This window comes from Mirounga leonina, unplaced genomic scaffold, assembly GCF_011800145.1.
Source record: "Mirounga leonina isolate KUSES-001 unplaced genomic scaffold, KU_Mleo_1.0 Mir_128, whole genome shotgun sequence".
NCBI lineage: Eukaryota > Metazoa > Chordata > Mammalia > Carnivora > Phocidae > Mirounga > Mirounga leonina.
In genome coordinates, this window is record NW_023270320.1 from 6,010,922 (window position 1) to 6,020,539 (window position 9,618).

Genomic DNA, 9,618 nt, shown 5'->3' on the forward strand with positions numbered 1-9,618 from the left:
ATTTTTAATTTTTTGAGGAAACGCCATCCTGTTTTCCATCCATTGGCTGCACCAATTTATATTCCCACCAACAGGGCACAAGGGTTCTCTTTTCTCCACGTCCTCACCAACATTTGTTATTTCTTGTCTTTTTGTCATCTTGGGATTTGGTTTTGTTTTGTTTTTTGACATTTGTGGGGTTTTTTTCTTTATTTATTTGTCAGAGAGAGAGAGAGCACAAGCAGGGGGAGTGTCAGGAAGAGGGAGAAGCAGCTCAGCAGGGAGCCCAATGCAGGATTCGATGCCAGGATCCTGGGATCACGACCTGAGCCGAAGGCAAATGCTCAACTGATTGAGCCACCCAGGGGCCCAACATTTGTGTTTTGAAGGATGAATAGGATGTCTAAAGTGAGGGATGGGGAAGGAGATACCAAGCAGAAGGAATAAAGTAACAAAAGCCCTATAGGGTACAAAGGAGTGAGTGAGAAGAGATCAGAGCACATGTGGGCAGGAGGGCAGATGTAGGTCAGGCTGGGAAGGCTCTTACATGTCATTTTAGCACATGTATGTTGACCTCCTGACCATCCAGCATCCATTCGCCACTCCTAATAACACCCAAGGTTGGGCACTTGTCATAAGCTAGACCATGCTAGAAATACCAAAATTCTTTCTCCTGGAACTTTGAAGATAGAACGGAGAAAACCAGGAGGAAAAAAGAAAGTTTAGAGAGCATTCATTCCCGCATAGTGCCTGGGCAAAATCTCTTTAATTCATTCCCATTTCCTTGAGTTAGCTACAGTTGGTCTTATTGTTTGCAACCCAAAAACATTGTCTGACATAAATATGAAAGGAATAAAGTGGGAAGTGGAGTCCTTAATACTTCTTCTGTGCCAGGAACTTACTTACATACATTAGTTTGTTTTCTTCTGCTTTCTGTGATTTTGCAGACGTGAAATTTATCTTAGGTGGGGCTGTCGTCACATAATTTTTTCTGCTCTTGGTCTTGGGATTTCTAGACTCAGAGGAGAGGTTCTATTCACCCGAGGCTTTGCAAGTGGCTTTTGTTTGGCTCATGACCAGCAAAAGATGTGGAAAACTTCCTTGCTGAGAGAGAAAGTTCTAAAAAATGACCTGTAGGGATGGATCCAGGATATTTCTATCAAATCACGAGGGCACAAAGAGTGTGTTTACTAATGTTGTAAAAAGAAGAGAAGGGTAGAGAGGCCTGAACAATACCCAGGAGGATAGGCTTCCTTTTCACAAGGATTTCAGTAAATATCTAGGGAAAAAAAAAACCAAAGAGACCAAAAAAAGCTCACAAGGAGCAGGAAGAAAATACTACCTTATGAAGAGAAAGCAAATCAATCAAGGACAAGATGGAAGAATGAGTGCCGTGCTTGAATATGGATGGAAAGATGGAGGTCAGAGTCTGTAAGAAGTTGTTCAGTAACTGGTAGGGACACACACATGTGCACACGCACTGACAGGCAGATGGTTACAGTTAAGAAAGAGGGCAATCTGGGGAGCCGGGGTGGTTCAGTTGGTTGGGCATCTGCCTTTGGCTCAGGTCATGACCCCAGGGTCCTGGGATCGAGCCCCGCGTCGGGCTCCCTGCTCCGCGGGGAGTCGGCTTCTCCCTCTTCCTCTGCTCCTCCACCTGCTTGTGCTCTCTCTCTCTTGCTTGCTCTCAAATAAATAAAATCTTTAAAAAAAAAAGAAAGAGGGCAAATTAATACATCAATTCACTCTCTCCAACACCACTACCCACACAAGAGATAATTTTCCTGCTCTCCTCCCCCTTCCTTTGGCAGACAAGAGATAAGAGATCACACACACACACAAGAGATAATTACAAGTTTATAGAGAATACACGCTCTCATTCAGCAATTATTTGTGGCATGCCTACTGTGTGCCAGACTCTGCAGCAGGCAAGTCTTATTATCTCATTCTACAAAAGAGGTAATTGAGCCTTAGAAACCTTGATAAGTGGTGGAAGTGAATTCAAGCCAAGCTCCTTATACTATGTGTGCCTATTTTGAGCTATTTCGATTTTTCAGTAATGGAACTAGAACTCTGCCCTCTTCTCATGCTCTGGAGTTTAGATTACATCCTGTAGACGACAGATGCTGAATGTTTTTGAGCAGAGGTATTACACCGCAGGTCTTTGGATAGAAAACTCTTGGAAAGTTATCTTGGAGAGAGAACTCTGATCATCAGGTATAAGGCGACTATGATATTCCAGACAAGAAATGACAAAGGCCCAAACTGAGGCAAGTGCACTGGGAATGGAGACTAGGAGAAGAGCTGGGACAATTAGGAGGTCCTCTGCGAGACAGGATGGCTGGACAAGGGGATGGAGATGTGTGGGTGCTTCAAAACAATTCTTTCCCATGGCTTTAGAAAACTGAGTAAGTACTCCTGTCACTGGCCGAGACAGAGAATGCTAGAAGACAGTAACTGCCATCAAGCAAAGTGTCTATGATACTGAACCATTGCTCTTCTCCCTCCCCCGCTGTGGTCTACTGGGCTTTCCCAACTTGGTTTTTGCTATCCTCCCAACAGTATGACAAGGCCTGACATAGTCCAGCCACCCAGAGACATCATCAGCTCTCAGCTTTGGCCAAGAGAAAACAGTGGCTTCATTAAGTGCTTTGCCTACAACAGGATTTCACCATAATGTCTGGGCAGCTTCATGATTCCTGATTCAGACTATTCTCTGAACTGCGGAATCCACTGAAATGTCTCTGGATGAGCATCTCATGCTCTCATGTCCACTACCGTGGAGACTGGGGGTGGGGTGGGGGATGCTGTTCCTTTGCAGATTTTTTCCCAGCTGTGGCTTTCACAGCAAGTCATGTCTGATTTGCAGACTGAAGACTCGAGCTTGTATAGTACTTACTCAGTGGCACTGTTTGGTGTAACCGCAGCCAGGGGACTCTTTGGCTGCTCCTGGAAACCCAGAGCAGTGGCAGAGACTGATTCAATAATTGGGATAAATTTTGACAGCCTTGAATTTGAAAGAGCTGGTACAAATTTGGTCCCAGGAAGAAGAGCGTTGCAATTAGATGTCCTGGTTCTACTGAGTCTGAACAAAGCACCACCTGAGCTGAAGACAAGTACAGAGTTGGGGTTGGCCCAGAAGGTGATAGTGCTCAATGATAGTGGCTTAAAACAATAAATATATGGGGTTTTTTTTCCACGTAGTTTCTGTGGGTCAGGAATGCTGGAACAGCTTAGCTGGGTGGTTCTGGCTCAACGTCTCTTGTGAGGTTGCAGTCAAACCATTGGCGGGGGCTACAGTCATCTGAAGACTCAAATGAGGCTGGAGGATCCACTTCCAAGCTCATTCATATGGCTCTTTGTAGAAAGTGTCAGTTCCATGTCAGAGTACTCCTCTTATTAAAAATGTTTTTATTTGCTAATTTGGATTGGTAGTACATTTCCATAAAGAACAAAACGGGTACAAAGGAAAAAAAAGAAAAATTCTCTCTCCCACCTATCCCCCAGACACCCAATTTCTCACCACCAAGGGACTGTATATTAACAATTTCTTACATATCCTCCTGGACATGTATATATGACACACACACAAGCAAATACATACATATCTAGTTAAGCGTTCTTTCTCTCCTCTGTTGTTACTCAGTTTGCTGTACCTTAATTTTTGTCACTTAACAAAATATCTTGGAGATCTTTCAAAGTATGTACATAAAGAGTATCTTCATTTTTTTATGGCTGTATCATATTCCACTATACAGATATGCTATAATTTACTTAAATAATCCCTTATTGATAGATGTCTGGATTGTTTTCAATCTTTTGATATTAAAGCAATGCTACAATGTATAACCTTATGAACTTGTTATTACCTCCATGCAGGAATAAATCTGTAGGATAAAAAAAAAAGTGTCAATTCCTTGCCATGTGGACCTCTCCATAGGGCTGCTCACGACATGGAAGCTGGCTTTGCCCAGTACACATGACAGAGACAGAGAGAGAGATCACTAGTACAAAAGGAAGCCACAGTGTCTTTTAAACTCGAATCTCAGAAGTGGCATATCATTATGGCTGCCATATTCTATTGGTCACACAGACCAACCCTGGTACAATGGACAGAACCACCCAAGAGTGAATGTCAGAAGCCAGGGGTCACTAGGGTGGCCTCAGAGGATGGCTACCACACTGAAAATTCTGGTGAACACTCCATCCCATAGTGCACCTGTTAAACAGCCAGAAGGAAACACAGCTGCACCCATGATACCTCCTCTTCATTTGGTTTTTGCCACCTTATTACAGTGTAGGAAAGCGTGTGAATGTTGTTGCCTGCATTTTGACCTCCAGCATTTCCACCCCATTCCGCCTTAACAACAGCAGTCCTCTAGACTTCTAGACTCAGACTTGCATCTAGATTTAACACTGTACAGCTCAGCACAGTTCATCAATGTCCGGATTGTTTCATGTGTACTTAGATGGTTTCCTCAACTCGATCGTAGGCTCCTTATGAGAAGGGAACATAGGTCTTCTTTTTATTTGTAAACAGCCGTGGCAGCAAGCCCGATGCAGGACACATGGGAGCTGTTTAATCAAGAGTTATTCACTGTACTGATTGATTCGGATGCCCTTCTCAAAGCCTCCTTTTTATAGTCTGGGAAGTTGAGTCAGCAAGGAAAACACTCGGTCAGATGAGTCATCAGTCAAGTCCAGAGCAGAACTCCATAGGCAGCTGCTCATCCCAGCTGGAGGAGGAAGCCTGGCTCTTAGTCCGAGGCTCAGAGGCTGCCGGCTGCCTCAAGCTGGGGCTAATGATCACGTCTCTCCTGCATTGATCTCTCCAATAACTCATGAGGCTGTTGGAAGCCTCATTTCTGCACAGCCTGGGCTGCTTGTGTGCAGTTTGCCAGGCAGGCACTAACACTCGCAGAGGAAATGGCCACTAACCAGCAGAACTTCCTTTTAAATCTCTCCCTGATTTGTGACATGGCTCTGAAATGGGAGGCCGAGCGGAAGGGCCACTTGCCTCACACGATGTCATCAGCACACACCAGTGAGTCCTATGGATCGGATTCTAGTCGGCTCCTTAGCACTAGATCATTACGACAGTTGGCGATTTGGAAAGGAAGCTGTATTCTGCCCTGTGCTAGCGGGATATATGCGGTGGTGCCAACTGAATGCGCTCTGCGGTTGACATCGCTAAGTGGCAACACCAATGTCTCAGATTAGAATCACAGCGAGGAGAACTCCCCACCACCTGCTTTTCACTTGCCTTGGGTTTACCTGGGGTTAATGGGTCCCTACGAAATGTGTCATTATTCAAAATGGCCTTTGGAAACCACTGCCTTTTGTTCTTTCAGCGAATTCACCTTAGTTCCTGTGTTGTCTGCACCTCAGCTTCTCCTCTCAGTGGTTTTGCATTTGTGGTAACGCTGGGAGAAAGCCTGTGAAAAATGCTTTGTTCTATGACATTGCCCCCTGGCTCCAATGAATTGCTCCGTAAATCACGATATTGTTAAAGTGTCCTAGCAAAACTAAACCACTTTCGGGGGCTCAGAGAGCACAAGGATATTAATCAGAGCCAAACATTGCAGAAGGGACATTTAAAAAAAGAAAAAGCAAGAAAGGAAAAAAACACAGTTTTTAATGTGTGAGGTCTGGAAAAGAGCATACATTGGGACTGGGGCCAAACCAGAATATCTTTACTCCTTCATAAATACTCTGATATGGGAATGCATTATCTCTGAACACTTCAAGCCCATTTAGTTTTATAGCAAAACAATATTGAACACCTGCTGCATCTTAATGAAGTAGTTCAAGCAGCACGGGTGAGAATGGGAGTGGTGGGGGTGGGGATGGGGGCTCCATACATCAGGATGAACTGTTAATCAGCTTCAGCTGGGACCCACAGCTTTTGCAGGGAGGATGACAGGCACAGGCATCTCGCAAATATCCCGAGTGCACCTGTCCTTGACTATAGCACAACAAAGGCAGTAAACCTAGCTCCTTGAGTCCTAGGCGGTAGGTGCACACCTCAGGGAGGGGCAGCAATAGGTTTCTCAGATTACTGCCTGGTACAACTAGTCAGCCGACCAACAGCCTTTATTGAGAGCCTGTAAACCACTCGGCACTAGGGATGATGGAAAAACACAAGCAAAAAAAAAAAAAGTTGGGGGGGTGCAAGTTCTATTCTGGAACTTAAGTCAACAGAATGTTGCTCAAAATAAATGGCACTTGCTTGTCTTTTTGCTGCTTGGATTTCTTGTGACAGCATTTGGTTTCTTCTTTCTCTTTTTCCAATTTTATTGAGATATAATTGACATACCACATCATGTAAGTTGAAGGTGTACAGCGTGATGACTTGAAACACAATACAATGTGAAATGTTTACCACAATAAGGTTAGTTACCACAGCCTTCACATTCCATCATGGCCACTTTGGTGGTGTTGTTATGGTGAGAACATTAAAATGCTCTACTGTCAGAACAACTTTCAATAAACAGCACAGTACTATGAACCATAGTCACCACGCAGTAACTTAGATCCCCAGAATTTATTTATCTTGTAACTGAAAATTTCCCTTTGACCAGCATCTCCTCGCTTCCCTCACCCTTCAGCCTCGGACAACCACCATTCTACTCTCTGCTTCTGTGAGTTTGGCTTTTTTAGACTCTGCATGTAAGTGAGATTATGCTGTCTGTATCTTTCTCTGTCTGATTCCTTTCATTTGGCATCATGTCCTGAAGGTCCATCCATGATGTCACAAATACCAGGCTCTCCTATTTTTTAGGACTGAATAATATTCCATTATCACATATTCACAATATCACACATTCTTTATCCATTCATCATGGATTCTTAGGTTGCTTCCAACATAGGTTGGCTATTGTGCATAATGCTGCAGTGAATATGGGGGTACAGAAATTTCTTCAAGATAGTGATTTCATTTCCTTTGGACTTATACCCAGAAGTGGGATTACTGGATCATAGGGTAGTCCTATTTTTAATTTTTTGAGGAACCTCTGTACTATTTTCCACAGTGGCTGTACCAATTTACATTCCCACCACCAGTGCAAGAGGGTTTCCCTTTACCCCACATCCTTATCATCACTTATCTCTTGTCTTCTTGATGATGGCCATTCTAACAGGTGTGAGATGACATTTCTTTCACATTTCTTTGTGGTTTCAATTTGCACTTTAGGGTTTGGTTTCTAATGGCATCTGACTTCAAGTAGGTGGCTTGTGCCCTGAAGCGATTTATCATCTAATGATAAGTGACAAGCACCAACAAATTACTATCCCTAAACATGTATTAGAGACAAACTTTTTAAATCTCAGACCTCCAAAACAGAATCTAATACATGGGGAAAGGGACAGTTTTCCACTGATGAATTGCAAAGAAAACATTGCAACAAAGGTCAACCTCTTCAAATCCCTTCTTAACTCTTCACCCTCTTCTTCAATCCCCAGGCACACAAAGAAAATAAAGGTCATTTGAATGCCACCGACCTTTTAATATTTTGGCATATAATGATTTTGATTAAGCAGACAGACTCTGAGGTCAGCAGGCCTGGCCTGAGTGTGAATCATGGCTCTCTGTGCCTCTGGTCAATTACATTAACTACTGCGGTCTCAGTTTCTTCACCTGTAAAATGAAAATAATAATAGCACTAACCTTATATAATTGTTGTGAGAATGAATTAAGGCAATCCACATAAGGGGCTCAGAATATTACCAAGTAGTAAATGCTCAATAATGCTATTAATATAAGCATTAGCATATATACATATATTATTACCATACTATTTATGTATACATACAGTCACACACACTCCACTCTTCATGCGCGTGTGTATGTGTATGGAGTTTCAAACATTTATTTCTTAGACCCTCCATTTTTCAATGTGTTTAGGTATAGCCATAAAATGTAATACACAATCAAATTATTTATAGATTTCAGTAACTTTCAAGTCTATCTGCTTACTGATGTCCTTTGACTCTATAAATCATTTTTCACAATGTACGTAAGAAAAACAAGATTCACCAGCTATGACACACTCTTTTTTAAAAAGGGACATACTTCCCATACTATTTTGGTAATTTTTTAACTTACAATGCATTCTGAACATTTTAACACATCATTAGCCTCCCAAAACAACATTTTTAATGGCTGCTACTTTTCTTAAAAAAAAAAAGATTTTATTGCTCTTTTCCAGCTGGAACCATGGAGGGTACAGAAGAGAAGAAAATGAAGGTTCCTGCTGTGCCAGAAACCCTTAAGAAGAAGCGAAGGAATTTCGTAGAGTTGAAGATCAAGCGTCTGAGGAAGAAGTTTGCTCAAAAGATGCTTCGAAAGGCAAGAAGGAAGCTTATCTACGAAAAAGCTAAGCATTACCACAAGGAATATAGGCAGATGTACAGAACTGAGATTTGAATGGCGAGGAAGGCAAGAAAAGCTGGCAATTTCTACATACCTGCGGAACCCACATTGGCATTTGTCATCAGGATCAGAGGTATCTATGGTGTGAGCCCAAAGTTTCGAAAGGTGTTGCAGCTTCTTCGCCTTTGCCAGATCTTCAATGGCACCTTTGTTAAGCTCAACGAGGCTTCAGTTAACATGCTAAGGATTGTGGAACCGTATATAGCATGGGGGTACCCAAACCTGAAGTCAGTGAATGAATTGATCTACAAGCGTGGTTATGGCAAAATCAACAAGAAGCGAATTGCCCTGACAGATAACAGATTGATTGCCCTATCTCTTAGTAAATATGGCATCATCTGCATGGAGGATCTGATTCACGAGATCTATACTGTTGGAAAACGTTTCAAAGAAGCAAACAACTTTTTATGGCCCTTCAAATTATCTTCTCCACGAGGGGGAATGAAGAAAAAGACCACCCACTTTGTATAAGGTGGAGATGCTGGTCCTTTACTAGTCTTCTCTCTTGGATCTATAAATTGCTTGTAGAAGAATTCTCCAATCCCCTTTCTGGGGTTGGGGAGAGGGATAGAGTGTGTGAGCTTGGCTGCCAGCGCTCTGGGAAAGGAAATTGAAAGGGGTCTGAGAGTCTTACCATTCAGTTGCTATGTCAACTAGGGAAGACCAGATCAATAGGCTTATTAGAAGGATGAACTAAGGTATCTACCATGATTATTTTTGTAATCTCATCAGTTAATAAATGACTACTCTCAAATGGAAAAAAAAAGATTTTATTTATTTTTTTGTCAGAAAGAGAGAGCACAAGCAGGGGGAGTGGCAGGCAGAGAGAGAAGCAGGCTCCCCGCTGAGCAAGGAGCCCAATGTGGAACTTGATCTCAGGACCCTGGGATCATGACCTGAGCCGAAGGCAGATGCTTAACCAACTGAGCCACCCAGGTGTCTCCAGTATTTGACATTATAAATATCCAGTGAGGAACCACCCTGTAGAGCTTTCTTATACACATTTTTGGTTGTTGCCTTAGGATGAATTCCCAGAACTAGAACCACTGAATCAAAAGAAATGCAATTAAAACATTCTAAAAAGAATATAAACACATTACAGAAAATAGGGCAAGGAAAAAAAATACAATTCTACCACATTAATACAATTGCTAATATAATTTGGGTGATTAAGATATTGTGATGTTTTCCTTTTTACTTAGAAGAAT

At 42.4% G+C, this 9,618-nt stretch overlaps 1 pseudogene; it reads left to right on the top strand.

Annotated features, from left to right (window-relative positions):
* The first annotated feature begins 8,194 nt into the window (after positions 1-8,194).
* Positions 8,195-8,889, top strand: LOC118009834 (annotated as a pseudogene).
* The last annotated feature ends 729 nt before the right edge of the window (positions 8,890-9,618 follow it).